This window comes from Megascapheus bottae, chromosome 2 (assembly GCF_031878675.1).
Source record: "Megascapheus bottae isolate mThoBot1 chromosome 2, mThoBot2.hap1, whole genome shotgun sequence".
Classification (NCBI taxonomy): Eukaryota; Metazoa; Chordata; class Mammalia; order Rodentia; family Geomyidae; genus Megascapheus; species Megascapheus bottae.
In genome coordinates, this window is record NC_143510.1 from 40,508,888 (window position 1) to 40,527,019 (window position 18,132).

Below are 18,132 nucleotides of genomic sequence, written 5' to 3' on the forward strand. Positions count from 1 at the left end.
AATGATCATATTTTCATTACTTATATGAGTTCCACATTATGTGCCTTTGCATGTCTGTGCCTATCGTGGGGCATGAGTTTGGAACCTAGGAACTGTCCATGAGGTTTCTTTTTGTTATTGTTCATGGCTAGTACTCTATCACCTGAGCCACAGCTCTCTTTCTGGTGGGTTTTTATTGTTTTTAGTTGGAGGTAAGAGTCCCAAAGACTTTCACTGCCTGGGCTGGCTTCAAACCACAATCCTAAGATCTCCTCCCACTGAGGAGCTAGTATTACAGGCCTGAGCCACCAACAGCCTGCTCCATGTACTTTTTTATATTAAGATGATTCCCAATGCTATTCCAAAAAAGGGTTATCTACGGCTCAGCTGAAGGGCATATGAGTTGTGAGGAGTGTGGCAGAGAAAATTCTCATAAACTTTGTTGCCAAGGCTGACTTTAAATCTCATTCCTCAGATCCAGGTTACCTGAGTATCTTAACATTACAGGCTTGAGGTATAATAAGATGTTCTATCTTTTCACACAAATAATGAGTACAAACGTAAAAATAATTCCATTGTCTTTTCAGTAGCAACTGCCACCAAAGCAACAGAAAGACCAACAGGTAAACATGGGAAATGGCTTGGAGATGACCTTGAAACGTTGCATAAAGAAATTATCCAGACAGGAAAGTTAATTCCTACATTATGTTTGCAAGAGTCTATGGTAGACACGGAAGATGTCTCCCTGCCAATTATAGGAGCAGGAAGTACACAGTGACTAGACAGTATCCCTGGCTCCTTGGAAGGCAGTTAGCCACGTTCCCCTTCAGACTGCAATGTTGTCACCTTGCTCCCTCTCTTTTTTCCTGCACAGGCACTACTAGAACAACCCCGACTCCTACAGCTGTGCAAGGGAGCTCCACCTCTGGTAAAAAGCCCAAACTAGGGAAGAACTCCTTCTCAGAAACATTCTGCAATAATCAGTTCCCCTAGTGATCCCCCCATCCTCCTCTCAGAACATTCACCTTTTGCCCTCTCCTTTTGCTTTCCTCCTGTTCAGAGGCAGTCACTGAAGCAGTAACAATAACAGGTAATAAATCAAAAAGGTAGTTAGTGACTTCAACACTTTGAGTTGAAATAAATTTCCAATGACTTTTACCAATAAAACTTTTGTCTGAGTTACCAAGTTTTAGGATACCTATACTCCCCCCCCCCATTCTTGCATTGCTATACAAAAGAATGTTTTATATTTTCTTTAGGAGCCAAGACTTGGCTCCAAGACTCCAAGACTTTGGCAGGCAAACAGATAACAATAGACTTTACCCTACCTCTCATTCTCTCCATAATTCAGATTAAGGAGATATCTGATTCTGTTTTGGGGCAAAGAAAGAAACTCAAATTTTTTTTTAAAAAAAGAGCAAATGAATTGTAGAATAGGAATTGATCTACTGTGAATTAAAGAAATTGTGACATTTTCCTTCATTTAAAGTGATGACCTAACAGATCCTCCTCTCTGTGATTACAGGTACCAGTAGAGGCATCTCTGACATCTCTTCTGCATCTGGAAGCTCCATTACAAGTAAGTGAATTTTCTTAGAGGCACTTGGCCTCCTTCAGTTTCAATGGGGAAGATGCCTCCCTAAACCTGCCCTCTACTTTGCCAATTTTACCAGGAGTTCCTTAGAAACCAATAGAACCACATTGAGGAAATCAATGAAAAAGAGGTTGTAGATGTTAGCATTACCCGGAGGACCAGCTCCAGCTGGAATCCATGCCTGAAAGATTGTAGCATAAAAATGACCTTTGTCCTAATGTTAGAGTGCTTGCCTAGCATGCACAAAGATGTGTGTTCAATTACTCAGTACCATATACCTAGAAAAAAGCCAGAAGTGGTGCTGAGGCTCAAGTGGTAGAGCTCTGTCCTTGAGAAAGTCCAAGGACAGTGTTCAGGCCCTGAGCTCGAGCCCAGGACTGGCAAAAAAAAAAAAAGCCAGCACAGGCACAAAAGTTTGTAAGACTCTTATCTCCAATTAACTACAAGAAAACTGGAAGTGGCACTGTGGCTCATGTTGTAGAGTACTACTAGCTTTGAGTTGAAGAGGTCAGGCACAGTGTGTAGGCCCAGAGTTCAAGTCCCACAACCAACAAAAAAGAAAAAGAAAACCCACACAGCCACATGCATGATGAAGTCTATGTAAACAGTATTTCCCTGAGCTGACCAGGGCACATTCTCTGAATAATGTGGCCCAGGAGGCATTCATTGCCTTTAAACAGGAATGCTTCAATTGCTGGTGATTTTTCCCATTTCAGGCACCACTGGTGTGGCCAGAAGCACCACTGTGGCCCCTGGAAGTACAGGTGAGATACAAGCTTGTAAGAAAATGCCCATTCTGGAAACAAGGTCCTAGAGGTGACTGTCATATGAAGAGCAAAATCTTATTCTTCTCATGAAAGCATGATATAGGGTATTTTCTCCTTTTCCTAAGTCCTTGCCCTTAACCACCTTCTCTCTGTCTCTCCCCCTTTCCGAAACCACAGCTTTCACAATAGTCAGTAGTCGCACTGATGGAAGAAAGGAAATAGGTAAGAATTTGTGTGTGTGTGTGTGTGTGTGTGTGTGTGTGTGTGTGTGTGTGTGTGTCAATGAGAGAGATAGAATTATGTGTGTGTGTACATGTGCGTGTGTGCGTGTGTATGTGTGACAGAGACAGAAAAAGCACCTCATGGAACCATAACATGTTCAGGTATATGTATCTTTACATTAAAACACACATAAAGACAGATATTTATAATCTGTAGATATCTATATATATGTATTTGTTTATATATATATGTAAGTATATCGTTAGATCTTAAATTTTGGGCACATTTAAGCATTTGATCCAACTCCATCACTGCCTCTCAGCAGACATATTGGAACATCAGGAAACCTAGGAAGTATGAACAGGTCTTACCAAATTCCAGAAATATCTCCACTTGTAAATACTGTCATTTTACTTTGTGATAGGTTGAAAATGAGAAAATGCATCTAATTCACCATGTGCTGTGGCCATGAGAATTTTGTTATTGTGAAAAAAATGTAGGAATACATGTATGCATTTTGATTCAGGCCCAGCTCTGGCCTTCTGAGTTGCTATGACAGATTCTTTGTGTTTTAGGTCCCACTGAGGTCAGCACTGGCACAACAGTTGCCCCTGCAAGCTTCAGCACAGGTGAGTTCACAGCTGCCACACACTGCTCTGAGCCCATCCTGCAGTGCCCTTCTCTTGTGCTGCTTCTAAGCAGAATCACCACAGTAGGACTTTTAAGCTCTGTGACTCTTTTCCTTTTATCCCTCCTCTCTTAAGCAGCTACAACTTCCTCTGGAGAGAGTGGGATCAGTGGAGCTGGAAGCCCTGCAGGTAAACACTGCCAGCCACCTCTTCCCTCCAGACACACAAAGCTGCTGCCGTTAGCATACCTATTGGTATTGCTTGAAGATCACATTCTAGCATACCTGTTGGTATTGCTTGAAGATCACATTCTGAACAAAAGCAACTGAAATTCAGGATTTGATCTAATTAAGGCTCAGGCAGTCAGAAACCTTCCTTTATTCAGCTTCAAGAAGTTTTCATGGCAGAACAGGGCACCTGTTATGTTAGTGAAAGTAAAAGATCTTTCATTTTCTCAGTGATACCTAAGTTAGTATCACTGGGCTTTTGAACCAGTTGGTACTTAAAACAAGGTAGGGGCTGGGAGTCTGGCCTAGTGATAGAGTGCTTGCCTAGCATGCACGAAGACCTGGGTTTGATTCCTCAGTACCACAAATATAGAAAAAAGCCAGAAGTGGTGCTGAGGCTCAAGTGGTAGAGCTCTAACCTTGAGAAAGTCCAAGGACAGTGCTCAGGCCCTGAGCTCAAGCCCAGGACTGGCAAACAAAACAAAACAAAACAAAACAAAACAAAACAAGGTGGGGCTGCTATGCTGGGCCCATGGAGGGGTCTGGAGCCACTGAGCCTTTCTTAGGTGCGAAGTCTGAAGTCACCCACCAGCTTATAGTTTTTAGTGAAAACTAAGTATGGCCGTGAGCTTGGACAGCTGAAGATCACTTAAGTATCCTTATGTTGTAGTAATGCTAAAAGTGGCAGATCATTCCGGCCTAGAAAAGAACAAGTTCTTCAAAATGACAATTCTACAATTTCGGAATTTTTTCAGACAGTTCAAGGAAATTGCTGCTGTTATTGAAAACTACTTGGTTAATACATCATTTGAAAATTATGGATGCAACTTTCTGCAGAATAACTAGATACGGATCAAATGACATTTATCAATGAAAATAGCACTTTCTATTTTTTAATAATAAATAAGATAAACAGGACAAAAACAAAACACTACAAACACATTAACTCAGTTCTTGAAACCACTAATAGACCTTGCTGAGCACATAGGGATTGAGGAATTCTGTTTCCCAATTTGAAGAAATTTTCTTTTCATTATGTGCGAAAAATGTTATATGTTGATGCTTTCTAATTCTCTAGCTTCTAGTTCCTGTTGGCTAGATACTGGCAAATTCTGACATTTAAAGCAACAACTAGGGATTCTCATTGTATGTCTCTCATTTGTAAGTTGTATTATGCTTTTATATGCATTTTTTGGTACCAGTCTTAGGGCTTGAACTCAGACCCTGGGCACTGTCCCTAAACTCTTCTGCTTAAAACTAATGCTCTGCCACTTGATCTACAGCTTCAGTTCTATATTATGTTATAGTTAATAATAGATCAGAGTCTCAGAGTTTCCTGCCTGGGCTGGCTTTAAACCACGATCCTCAGATCTTAGCCTCCTAAGTAGCAAGAATTACAGGCATGAGCAACCAGTACTTGGCTCTATGCCTTCTTATTGAGAGCATCTACTATCTCATTCCAAGCAAGGACTGCCTAAAGCCCACATATAAGTCAGATTATTTCTATGGAGCCTGGTGGCATGGATGTGCCATTACAACTACTTAATGCCTGATGGCATTCATTGGTAATCATAACTACATAGAAGGCAGAGATCAGGGAATAATTGGGCCAGCTGGGGGCAAACTGCTACCAACCCCGTATTCTAATAATAAACCAAGTGTATTATATCATACATTAAATATCAGCTACAGTAGAGGACACAGGTAGGTGAATTGCAGTTCCAGATTGGCAAGACCTTATCAATGAAAAAAAAAGGAATATGAAAAAGATTGGGTGGATTGTTACTGTATCTGACTTTGTTACCTGGTATATATATATATATATATATATATATATATATATATATATACGCACACACACACATGTTTATTTGTTTATTTGAAATAGGAAAGGGAAGGGGGAAAACAAGATGATTGGGAAGGGGTGGAGGAGGGAAATGGGGACAAAACCATGAGAAGTAGTATCAATGTGTGAGAAGTTTGTGGCGAATGTAACTGTAACCCCTCTATATATTACCCCCAACAATAAAAATTAATAAAAAGAACCTGAGTTCTAAGGCAATGGCAAAAGAAATCTGTTAAAAATATGATTATACTAGTTTTGCATGACTGAACTAGGATATTGAAGAGCTTTTCCTTTCTTTCCTAATATGAGATGACAAGAAATTTTATTTTATTTTTTATTGTAATTAATAGAAAGGTTACATTATATTCACCAGATAGAAGGCGCATTACTTAACAATCATTGCTACCCCTTCTCATGTTTTTGTCCCCATTTCCCTCCCCCACTCCCTCCCCTCATTTTGTTTTCCCCCCTTCCCTATCCTATTTCAAATAAACAAACATATGTACAATATATCAGATAACAAGGTAAGATACTGTAACAATATGAGATAAGGAAGGGACAACAAAAGAGATGAGAAGTAACATTGTACATTAAGAACAGCAGTCACACCTTATATGGCTCTCGTTTCTATGAGAAATTTGAGGTTGTTCCTGCAGCACCTTAGCTTTTTCCCCTTCTGAACACAGTTCAGGTTCTTTTCTCTTTCTTCAGTGATCACAACCATCCTCAGGAATTTCTGCAGGGGAAAGAATTTCTAGTGATGACTCAGGTAGTGTCATAAATCAGAGCTGTGACTTTTTGTTAGATGGATTTGTTATAAAACAGATTTTTAAATAAAAAACATTGCATTGGAAAAACTTCACATTGAAGAAAATTTTACATTATAGATGAACACCTCCCTTAAAGTAAAGGTTTTGGATTTGCATTTGAGGTTATAGTATTTTAGAGGAACCAGGGCTGACTTTGGAATTTGAAATCACTTGGGCCTGGACCACAAAGACCTTTATGTCCCAGGGACTAGCTTCAGGAATCAAAGGCTCTGGAGAGACTAATGACAAGAGTACAAGCTCTGAAACATTTTCCTTTTTGTAAAGATCTTTTTCTGGCTAGCATTAATAAATTCAGTTCAGTATAGAAACCATGAGCACAGCTTATATGAAAATAAAATTCAAGAGATGGTGGCTGGTACATCAGAAAAACAGACGGACTCGCTACACAGAGTCTAAAGTTTGCTTTAAAATAATCATTGCATCGACGTTAGTGGACACATTCTCCTTGACCTTGCAAAAGCACATGGTTGACATGGAAAATGTTGGTTACAAGAAGAGGAAATGTACACGGGCTATACAAGAAGTGGTTTTTGGAAGTCACAGATCAGCAGGCATATTGTTGGCTACTTTTTCCTGTAGGTCACACAAAAATCTCATGTTCTGTCTTTCCACACATAGGCAGTGCTAAAATGCCCCCAACTACAATAGTTGCTCACTAAAGCTCCAGCTCTGGTGAAACACCTAATTTGGGAAAGACTAGTTCTAAGGAAAGGCTTTACAATCAAATTCCCTCGATGATCTTCCTTTCCTCTTAGATCATTTTAAATTTCATCCTCTTTTTACTTTCCTCCCTCTTGAAGAGGCTACAGTGTTCTCTGCAGTCACTGAAGCAGTAACTTAACAGGTTTTTTAAAAAAGGAAAAGGGGAAGGGGACAGATAGTGAATCAGTTGAAATAAATTCATAATGATCTCTGAAATAAATTCATAATGATTTCTGCCAATCAAAAACTTTGAAAATCTTTTTACCTTCTATTTTACCCAAATCCTTACACTGACATACAAAAGAACATTCTTGGATTTTCTTTAGGAGCTGACACCACTGCAGCAAAATCACAATCCGATCCCTGGTAGTTAGAAAAATTAAGAAGCAGGTGTTGATTGTGGGAACTTAAACCTTTTAATTTTTCTTCTCCTTTGGAAAGATGAAGTACTTTCAGAAAAAAATCACACTGAGGAAACCTAGAATAGGTCCCCTATGATTTTAAATGAGGGGAAAACATTGATCAATGAGTTATCAATCCTGCCTCTTTGTGATTGCAGGTACCAGTGAGGGCATCTCCCGAATCTCTTCTGCACCTGGAAGCTCCATTGCAAGTAAGTGAAAACTCTGAGCTACTCATGCCTATTCACTTTCATGGGGGAAGATGGTTCCCGAAACCTGCACTTTCCCACTTTCTGTTCATGAGGCTAAAGTTGGCTTAGAAACCAGCAAAGCCACTGTGAGGAAATCCTGTTGGGATACCACAGAGGACAACCTCCAGTTTGCCTCTAGGAAGGGCAAGCCTCTAACACGTGACAACCAAGCTGCTGGTTTTCTTTTCTGAACCCTGGCCTTGTGGTATTGATTTTTAGTGAGCAGTATGAGAGTAGGAATTTCCAGCACCATTAACTTATGAGCTATTACTGCAGTGTCAACAGTAACCAGTACTGACTCCCAGGGTTTCTTCTCAGGTATAACGATGATTAGAATGAAATCAGACAATTTTTTTATTCCTATTGACTTTTTGTCTTAAGCTATCATATTAACTCACTCAATAATTGGCTTTGAACTCCATCGTTGCGGATCCAACTTCCTTGATTTTTCTACTTCATCGGGAATGCCCCTACTGGGGCCTCAGACAAATAGACCACTGGAATTAAAATTTTATTTTCTCTTCCATTGGGGGAGTTTATATTCTATTTGCTAAGCAAAACTACGGGGTTTCTTGAGAAAAAAAATGCATTGGTTTTGTTCACTGATCACTCCCTAGTTATAAAACAGGGTGCACTAAATACTATTCATTGAGCTAAATAATTTAAATGTGGAAAAAATAAGAGCAGAAGGACTAATAAAAGGACATGTTCATAAAAACTACCATGTCTGTGTAAATAGTGTCTCCCTGAGCTGCCCAGGGCACATTCATTGTATGTGGTCCCTCATTTTGATTCCATGGCTTTCTTATTTTAGGCACCACTGGTATGGCCATAACCACAACTGTTGCCCCTGGAATTGCCAGCACAGGTAGGTTAGCCACTGGGAAGTGAGTGCCTATTCTAGGTAAAATCACAAAGACAACTTCCACATTGCTCTTCTCATGTAGAAGCATATTTAATTATCCCTTCCATGTCTTTATCCTTAATCCCCTATTGCTGCTTCTCTCTCCATCTCAGAAGCCACAACTTCCACAACAGTCAGAACAACTATAGCAAGAAAGGAAACTGGTGAGAATTTGTAAGACAGATTGACAGACTGAGTGAGTTTGGGGTAATGCCAAATTACAATTACACATAGACTCTCAGTTAGGACAGTTTCAATGAGGGTTTCTAAGGAACTCTGATCTAAGATCAACCTTGTTTTCTTTAGTCACTTGATTCTGAGTCCATTTAGGTAGATTTAAAAAAAAAATCCTTCCAGAAATGGCTCAACCTCACATGTGTTGGTTGATCTCTGCAAATGAGAGAAAAGAGAATTGGATTCTCCTTTTTCCAGTCCCCATGGTGTCAACACAGTATCAGCTGGAGGAAAGTTGGGCTCAGATTATTTCATGTAAATGGAAGGTAAAAAGGAACACAGAACTTTCCTGTTCTTCTCATACTTCTGTGACATACATTTCTTCCCTGAGCAGAGAAGTGATTGCAGTACAGAATAGTTGGCCCAGTGGAGCCCATCTCTCGGCCTCAAAGTTTTCCTACATTCTGCTTTTCAGGTGCTACTCCTGGGGCATCAGCAAACCCAGAAACTGGAAGCCCAATTGGTAAATATCACCAGAAAGGGGGAGGGGTACTTGTCTTACAAAGAATTCCAGAAAGGGGAGTGATCCTCATTCTCATTTTTGTTTTGTGAGAGCAGTACCCATCACTTCCCTTCTTCTGGCAGGTACAACTGGGATAGCTTTCAGCAGTACACTTGAACCTGGGAGTACAAACACAGGTAAGCCAATCAACTGCTGACCTCTAGCTGTCTTAGGAGCTTTCAAGAGATGCACTTCTTTAACTCGGCCTGAGTGTTGTATTTCCTGGACATGTCACATTTTTTTACCTTTCTTCTCAGAAGCCACATCATCCTCTGATGGCAACAGGACCACCAGAAACAGGATGAACACGGGTGAGCACTTAAGTTTCCCAACCCTGCCACTTCCTACTCACAACAAGAGTGATTCATAATAACACTTTCTAGCACAGTGTATATAGCCATCACCTTCTGCTTTTTTTACATATATTTTTATTGTGATTAATAGAAGGGTTACATTACATTCACCAGATAGAAGGTGCATTACTTCACAAACATTGATACCCTTCCTCATGTTTTGGTCCCCATTTCCCTCTCCCCACCTCCCCTCATCATGTTTTCCACCCTTCCCTATCATATTTCAAATAACCAAATAAGCATATATACAATATATCAGATAATAAGGTAAGGTACTGTAATAATATGAGATAACTAAGGGACAGCAAAAGAAATGAGAAATAATATAGTACATTAAGGACACCAATCACACATTATATGGCTCTTGTTTCCATATCCTGGAGGTCCTTTCATTTAGCATCACCCTATATGGCCTTATGTCTCTTGGTTTTGCTCTATTGTGAAACTCTGCTAGAACAGCCCAAGGTTTCTACTGATTATGACAAATGAGGGAAACTATTGAGTCTGGCTTACTTCACTTAATATGATTTTTTCTAAGTCCTTCCATTTCCTTACCACCTTCTGCATTCTATCCAAACTGTTAAAAAAAATTGTTTTGTCCCATTTTATACGCGAGCAAACCTCTGGCTCCAGAGATGCAAAGTAAATTGTCCAAGGTCACACAGCAAATGAATAGCAGATTTCAACTCTGAATCCCAGAGCTATACTACTAGATTCATGTCACATGTCTAAACTTTTCTAAAACAGTGATTTTTCAATTATATCAATGTAGTTGGGCACCTATGGCTGAGACTGAAACCTGAGGATTGAGGTTCAAAGCCAGCACAAACTTTCATTAACCACCAAAAAGTTGAAAGTGAGAATGCAGTTCAAGTGGTAGAGTATTACTAGCCATGATTGCAGAAAAGGCTCAGGGACAGTGCCCAGGCCCTGATTTTAAGCCCTGGCATGTATATGTGCACACACGTGCACACACACATGCTAACAGGTAACCAGTCTTTTGTTTCTTTTCAGCCATCTGGTAACTAAATCAACCACATGAATAAAAACATTCCTCTTTCCCTAGCATTGAGCTCAGGAAAGGAGACATTGTCAATAGAGCCATCACCATTTCATCCTGTGTGCAAACACACAGAACCAACTCTGAGACAAAATACTACATACCCTGGACATGATCTTGTCCTATAATAAAGATCTCTGTGGAGGCCGTCTGCCATTATTGGACAGAGTCTTCTAATAGGAATAAAATTAACCTAACATCCTTCTGTTTTACTTTCAGCTACAGTTGGCATCGTTTCTGGCAGCAGCAGCTCTCCTGGAAGGCTCCACACAAGTGAGTCAAACAGGACCAGGTGCTGTGGTTTCTTTTGTGAGGCTGCCATGGAGGAGAATCACTATTACTTTTTACCACTTTTAGTTTTCACTGCTTTACTCTGAAGCTGTAACTGACAGAAGGAATCATTACCAATGAAAGCTAAGGGGTGTATGTGTGTGCGTGTGTGTGTGTGTGTGTGTGCACTGTGGCAGTACTGGGAGTTGAACTCAGGGCCTCACATAGTTGCTTGGGTTTTTCTGCCCAATGCTGGCTCTTTACCACTTGAGGCACAGCACCATTTCCTGCTTTCTACTGGTTCATTGGAGATAAGAATCTCAGACTTTGCTTCCCAGGTTTGGCTTCAAACCATGACCTTCATATTTCAGCCTCCTAAGTAGCTAAGACTCACAGGCATGTAAGTCTAACTCCAAGCGCCCTGCTTGAAGTTAGCAAGTTCTGGGTTCGGGCTGACTGACATTTCATCTTGGCCTTTGCATAGAGACATTTTTTTTCTATAGAGCACATATTTATGAAGACATGACATCCTTTGGGGAAGCAAATCTTACACTGTTTTTCTTAAGAGGCTCAGGATCCAATTTTTTTTTCTTTTGACATTGAAGCTGTTACCCTCGTATGAAAGGAGATGATAAATATTCATTTAATTCTACTTTGAAGAACAGAGAAAATGGAATTGACTCCAGAGGTTGAGCTCTATCACATGTTGGAATGCAGATGTTGGGATCTATTGCATGTCATCAATTTATTCCATGAATACAGTTGAATGTATTAATGCTGATACCATGTGTCTTGTCATTAGGATCCACCACTGTCACAGCTGAGAGGCCAAGCTCTGGAAGAGAAACAGGTAAACATGAGAAAAATCACCCAAGATCTCTGGTATCTAACACCAGAGAAGGAAACTGTTGAGGCTGGACCATGTGCTAGTATGTGTATTGTGCCTTTGAATTAAAAATGGAGAATGTATGTCACGACAGGCTATCCCAAGAAAGGCTCTCTTCTCTTTTTCTAGCCACAAATGTTATTGGCCCTTCTCCTAGAATACATTCTCTCCCTTCCCTCTTCTTCAGGTACCACTGGCTCAGTCTCTAGCACAACAATTTCACCAGAGAGGTCCAGTACAGGTAAATTCAAGACCTAAGAGGGAAGAGAAGTATCAGTAATGAGCCATTATCCCCTCCTACATTTTCTCCTCATATATATATATTTTTTTCATATATATATATATTTATACTAGGAGATACCAAACTTTCCTCAGGAACAGCTTTGAATTTAATTACTACTCCTTTCACTTAGAAGCCATAACTTCTGTAGGAGGCAGAAGGACCATGTAGGCTGAAGTTAAAACAGCTGGGAATTTTGACTAGAGGTAGAGTGCTTGCCTACCACGCACAAAGACCCGGGTTCAATTCCTGAGTACCACATACATAGAAAAAAGCTGGAAGTGGTGCTGAGGCTCAAGTGGCAGAGCTCTAGCCTTAAGAAAGTCCATGGACAGTGCTCAGGCCCTGACCACAAACCCAAGTCTGGCAAAAAAAAACAAACCCAAAAACCAGGAGCATTAAAAGTCACTTTATTGTCTACATCTTAAGTTATAGCCAGATGCTGGGGGCTCGTGCCTGTCTAATCCTGTCTACTCAGAAAGCTGATTTCTGAGGATCACAGTTTGAAGCTAGCTTTGGGAAGACACATCCTTAACACTATCTCCAGTTGACCACCAAGAAGCCGGTAATGGAGCTGTGGCTCAAGAGGTAGAGCACAAGCCTTGAGTAAAAAAAAAAAAAAAGCCAGGCAAAAAAGCTGAAGGTCCTGAGGTTATGCTGCAGTTCCATTATCACAAATAAATAAGTAAAATAAAAATAAATATTAGTCACAGTGGACTTAGCAGAAATGTTACTCAATTGCTCTTTAAATATATGACTGAATGTCAACACATGCCTCCAGGAACTTGTCCTTTCTGTATTCAAAAGAGCATCCTATTTATTGGAAACCCCGTGCTAATTCAAGGTACATGAGAATTTACAAATTAACTCTATGCTATTGTAATTTCAGCAAACAAGATTACCAGTGCTACCACCATTGTCCCTTGGCACTCCAGCACAGGTGAGCAGTGGAATGGAAGGATCTTCCTGTGACCTTCCATAGTTCAGTACTGACAGCAGCACTGTTCTGCACTGTTTATAAGTGTCCTCATTCCATCCCACTTTCTCATTTCTTCTCAGAGGCTGCAACTCATTCAGACGTCAGGGTGATTACTACTACAGCTGGTGAGTGATGTGTTCATGTCCTCAGCCGTGTCCTTGAGTCATGGTGGGTGATGAATGAAAGAAGGGGGTTGAAATAGGTTTGCATATTTCATTTGAAGGGATAAAATGTCAAGGAGACCAGGTTGAGTCCTTGCTTTTAAGATTGGTATATGGTTATCTATATACCAAACATTTAAATGCAATTTGATGGAGGTAGGAATGATCTGTTACTGTGAATACTTTAACCATCTGTGTGTGTGTGTGTGTGTGTGTGTGTGTGTGTGTATGTGTGTGTGTGTGTGTGTGTGTGTGTGTGCTGGTTTGGGAGCTTGAACTCAGAGCCTGGGTACTATCTTTTGTGTTTTCTGGCTCACAACTAGTGCTCTATTACTTAAGCCACAAATCAACTTCTGGCCTTTTTGGGTGGTAATTAGGAATCAGATCTAATCTGCCTAATCTGGCTTTGAACTGCCATCTTCTGCTCTCAGCTTCCTGAGTAACTAGGATTACAGGTGTGAGCTACCAGAACCATCTTAGTTTTGTTGGTACTATTAATTACAGGCGTGAGCCACCGCACCCATCTTAGATTTCACATCTATTTACGATTATTTTGTTGTTCTTGTATATTTCAGGAGTTTCTACTTCAGAACCAAGCAAGAATCCCACTGGAAGCAGAGTACAAATTGGTCAGTCATTGCTTTGATATTTGGGGAGTTTCACTGATTAGTAGTGTGACTTTATTTCTGATGGGAAATAATAAAACTTTGGGCAATCAACTGGAAAAATTGGAAGCCAATTGAGGTTGGTTATATTAATGTTTTAGAATTTCCTGGACTGCAGGTTTCATTAGCTGAATCTTTAGACATAGCTTCCTAAACATAAATATCTCCATAGAGAAAGTAACTACTTTTTACTTTGTGCACCTAGTGGATTTCAGAATGAAGGCCTTAGGTTCTCCCTTGACTTTTTCACTCAAGGTTAGCACTGTACCTATAGATCCAAACTTCCAGTCCCAGAATGTTTTTAGATTTCCGTACTTGCCTTGGCAGGTACTACACTTATTTCAACTGAAGTCACCAGTCACCAAGAAGTTTCTAAACCAGGTAATGTTTAAGATTAATGTAAGATTCCCTTTCCACAAATACTCAAAGGTTTAAGATTAATGTAAGGTTCCCCTTCCACAAATACTCAAAGATTTAATCAAGGATTCTTTAGTTACTTAATGAAAATGATCAAGTAAAAGCTTATTTCCATTATTGTATTGAAAATATTGGGGCCGGACACTAGTAGCTTATGCTTGCTATCCTACCTACTCAGAAGACTGAGATCTGAGGATCTCAGTGAGAAGCCAGCCTAGGCAGACAGATCTGCAAGAATCTTCACTCCAATTAAATAGCAAAAAAGCCAGGAAGTGGAGGCATGGCTCACATGTAAGAGCAGCAGCCCTGGTACCAATACAGAAGAAAAAGAAGAAGCATTGTTTAGAAAACCTAGTTTCATAGCTATGAAACACTGAAAGTAAAGGGGGTAAGGGTAACTACCTTTAAAGAATTGCAATGTAAATATTCTTCGTTCTTTGTTATTTAAACATCACAAGTCACCAGTATGACTATAAACTCAAGACAGAAGAGTTTAGCTAGGTTAGCACAGGGAACTGAAGATGAAACTGGGAAAGACCTGGTTGTCATGACACTTGAACATGGGCTGGAGGTGTGGCTCAGTTGGTAGAGAATCAGCCAACAAGCAAAAGTAGCAGGTACTGAGTTTGCATCCTGATCTTACCTAATATATATAGTTTACAGAAAGGAATAGAACAGAAAAGAAAAATGTCAAGAAAACAAGTACCATTCCCACTACTGCCCACTTTCCTCTTTCTCCCACTCTAGGTTCCCCCGGGACAAGCTCTGGGACTACAGCCTCACCCACAACTATCCAAACAGGCAAGTCAAGTAAGAAACTTTTTTTCAAATGCCTCTGGCAACATTATCACTCTATCATACCATTTTCATGTGGAAAAACCTCTATCCTTTGCTGAATATTAGGGGCTCACACTTAATAAACGTATTCAAGAGGACTGAGTGATGTCTGATGACCAAGCTAGCCTAAGCAGGAAAGTCCCTGAGGCTCATCTTCTATAGGCCAGCGAAAGGCTGGAAAGGGAACTGTAGCTGAAGTGATAGTGTGCTAGCCTTGATTATTAATACTAAAGGATAGCATGGAGCCCTAAATTCAAGCTCCTATAGAGGCACATACACATAGAAGAAGGTATATTGAAAGAAAAACAAAACACCTGGGCTCATGCCTGTAATTTTAGCTATTCAGGAGGCTATGATCTGAGGGTTGCAGTTCAAAGCCAGACCAGGCACAGAAATACCTGAGACTATTACATTCAATGAACCAGATGGGGCTCATATGATTGAGTACCAGGCTTGTGTGAAAAATCAAGGGAAAGTATGTGGAGCACCAAGTTCAGACTCCAGCAGGGACACACACCCAAATACAGAAATGAAAATACAGAAATGAAAATACAGAAATGAAAAATCTTTCTCATTTCTCAAGTTGTCTTCCTTTGTTCTCACAGAGGCCACAACTATTGAAGTTACTGGAAGCACAAGAGCAGTTATTTCACCAGGTTAGTCTTGTCAGATTTTAGATTATCAGTAACTTTTTTATTGGAGTTTACTATTTATAGAAAATGAATGCAAATATATGTAGATGAGAGGTAACTGTTTGAGTACTGGTCATAATCCCAAAATTGACTAATGGGTTCCTCAGCTAATTAATTAACTTCCAAGAGGACACATAACAGATATAATTCTCTAGATTCACTCTGACTTGCCTTCTTGGACCAGCCATTTCTTCAGAACCAGTGCAAGCCATTTTACAAACAAAGGCTTTAAGATACCTAATTCTATTCAAGACACTGAGATCAAAAAGTAACAGTTAAAGTCAGCCTGGAACATGAACACTTGAAACTCTTATCTCAAAGTAAAAAGCCAGAATTAGAGGAATGGCTCAAGTGGTAGAGCATCAGCCTTAAGCAAAAGAGCCAAGCAAGAGCACAAGGTTCTGAGTTCAAGTTCCAGAGTACTGGCACACACCTACACGCAAAAGGGCCTAACCCTATATCATAAGTTTAGACACATTCTTTTTCTGTCCTCTGAGCTGGAGTAGCAAGTGAAGTTCCTGAGAGTAAAGTATATACATCTAAGGCAAAATCATTTAGTAATCAGAATTTGTAAGGTTCTAGTTCTGGGGAACTGAGAACTCTGTGGCTGTTAGGACTTCTCCCTCACTTTGATCCCGCCTTCCCGAGGCAGACCATTGAAAAATCCCCCAAGTTTCATGAACATCTTGTGTAAGGACATTTTTTGCTTTCCCATTGATGTGAACTGGACCTCATTTTAGCCTGAGAAAGACTGTGAGACTCATTGTCTTATTACAGGCACCTCTGAGGCACCCTCTGGCACAACAATTATTTCTGCAAATTCTAACATAGGTAATTAAATAATTTATAAGAAACCCTAAGTATCTCAGCTGAGAAAAAAATATCTTCTCTGGAATAAGTACTATAGTATTAACACTGTAGTATCTAACTCATACTACATTTTGGATCTTTTACTTTTGGTGATTGTCTGCCAGTGGTGTGAGTCTGTTGGCTTCTCATTAATGACTTCTAGACTTCACTTGAACATAGGGGGAATATTGAAGATAAAGGCCCAGGAACTAGAGTGGAATCTAATTGGGGTATTTTTTTCAGCAACATAACAATTTCTTACTATGCGTTTCTGGAGCTCAGACTAATGTCCAGGAAGGTAGTGAAAGTTTGGAGGGTACATTGTAAGAATAGTAGAGAATAGAAGCTGCCATCTGAGTGTCATTGCCAGAGATAGAAATCTATGAGGCTCCATCTTCCCAGAAATGAATTCTTAGGTTCTATTTCAGTGGACTAACTGGAACAATGGCTCAAATTTGATGTCTGACTTATATTATATGTGTATGTTCTGGTGCTAAAGCTTGGACCCATAACCTTATTCACTTGCTTAACTTTTGTACTCAAGATTGGTTCTCTACCACTCTATTTCTGGCTTTTTGCTGGTTAATTACATATAAGGATCTCACCTATTTTTCTCCTTAAGCAAGCCTCAAATGGTGATCCTCAGATCTCAGTCTCATGAGTATCTAGGATTACAGGCATGAGCACTCTCAAGCTGACTACTCTTTTTGACCTTGTCCTCTGAAGCAAAGCCAGTGTCTGTGCAGGAACCACAGTGTTATCACACAGAATAACTGGAATATCAGCTAATTCCAACCCAGGTGATAGAAATGACAGAGTTGTCAGGCTCAAGGTGCTTCCTTGAAAAGGGAGACCAGCCAGGAAGGGCCCTGTATCAAGCTGAACTCAATAGCTCTTTTCTCATTGCCTCAGTTATAACTTGTTTATTTGCCCAATTAGTATGGGAGAACCATAAAAAGCAAGACACACAAAGTTAAAGTGCAAATGTGAAAAGTTTACTACTTGAAAGAGGCAATGTAGAAGTGAAAAACTCACCAGGATCATTAACACACATTGAATGCACTCCAGGATCCTCCTCTGCTCATTTTAGGTACCTCCAAGGATGCCCACCAAACCACCATGGCAACCAGAAGTCCCACAACAGGTAGGTCACACAGAGAGCACACTGACAGGGGCCAGGAAGAAGGATGTTCCATCATTTGTAGAGAAATGGATGGGCCCAGAAAAATTTAACTGAAGTGAGGTCCAGAGAGACAAACACATATGATTTCTCTCATGTGAGAGTTATAGCTAATTTATAAATATATATATACATATGCAGGGTCATATGCTTTTGTGTATATTTAAATAATAGTGTATATTCAGGTGGAGCATGCCAATGGTGTAAGTCCTTTGAATTACTTACAAAATAAACACCAGGGAACTAGAATGTATGAGAGGTGATGGGGTGGTAAGTTGTGAGGCCAAGGGAAAGGAAGCAGATGAATGTGAATGGAGAAAAGAAGGGCGGGGAGGTGAATACAGCTATGATAGCCAGTGTACAGATACGATCATGGAAATGGGGAAATTGAGGGGATGGGTGGAGTTGGGAGAGA

General features: G+C 40.1%; 1 pseudogene; it reads left to right on the forward strand.

Annotated features, from left to right (window-relative positions):
* The first annotated feature begins 3,950 nt into the window (after positions 1-3,950).
* Positions 3,951-4,264, forward strand: LOC150066701 (COMM domain-containing protein 6 pseudogene; annotated as a pseudogene).
* Positions 4,265-18,132: the final 13,868 nt, after the last annotated feature.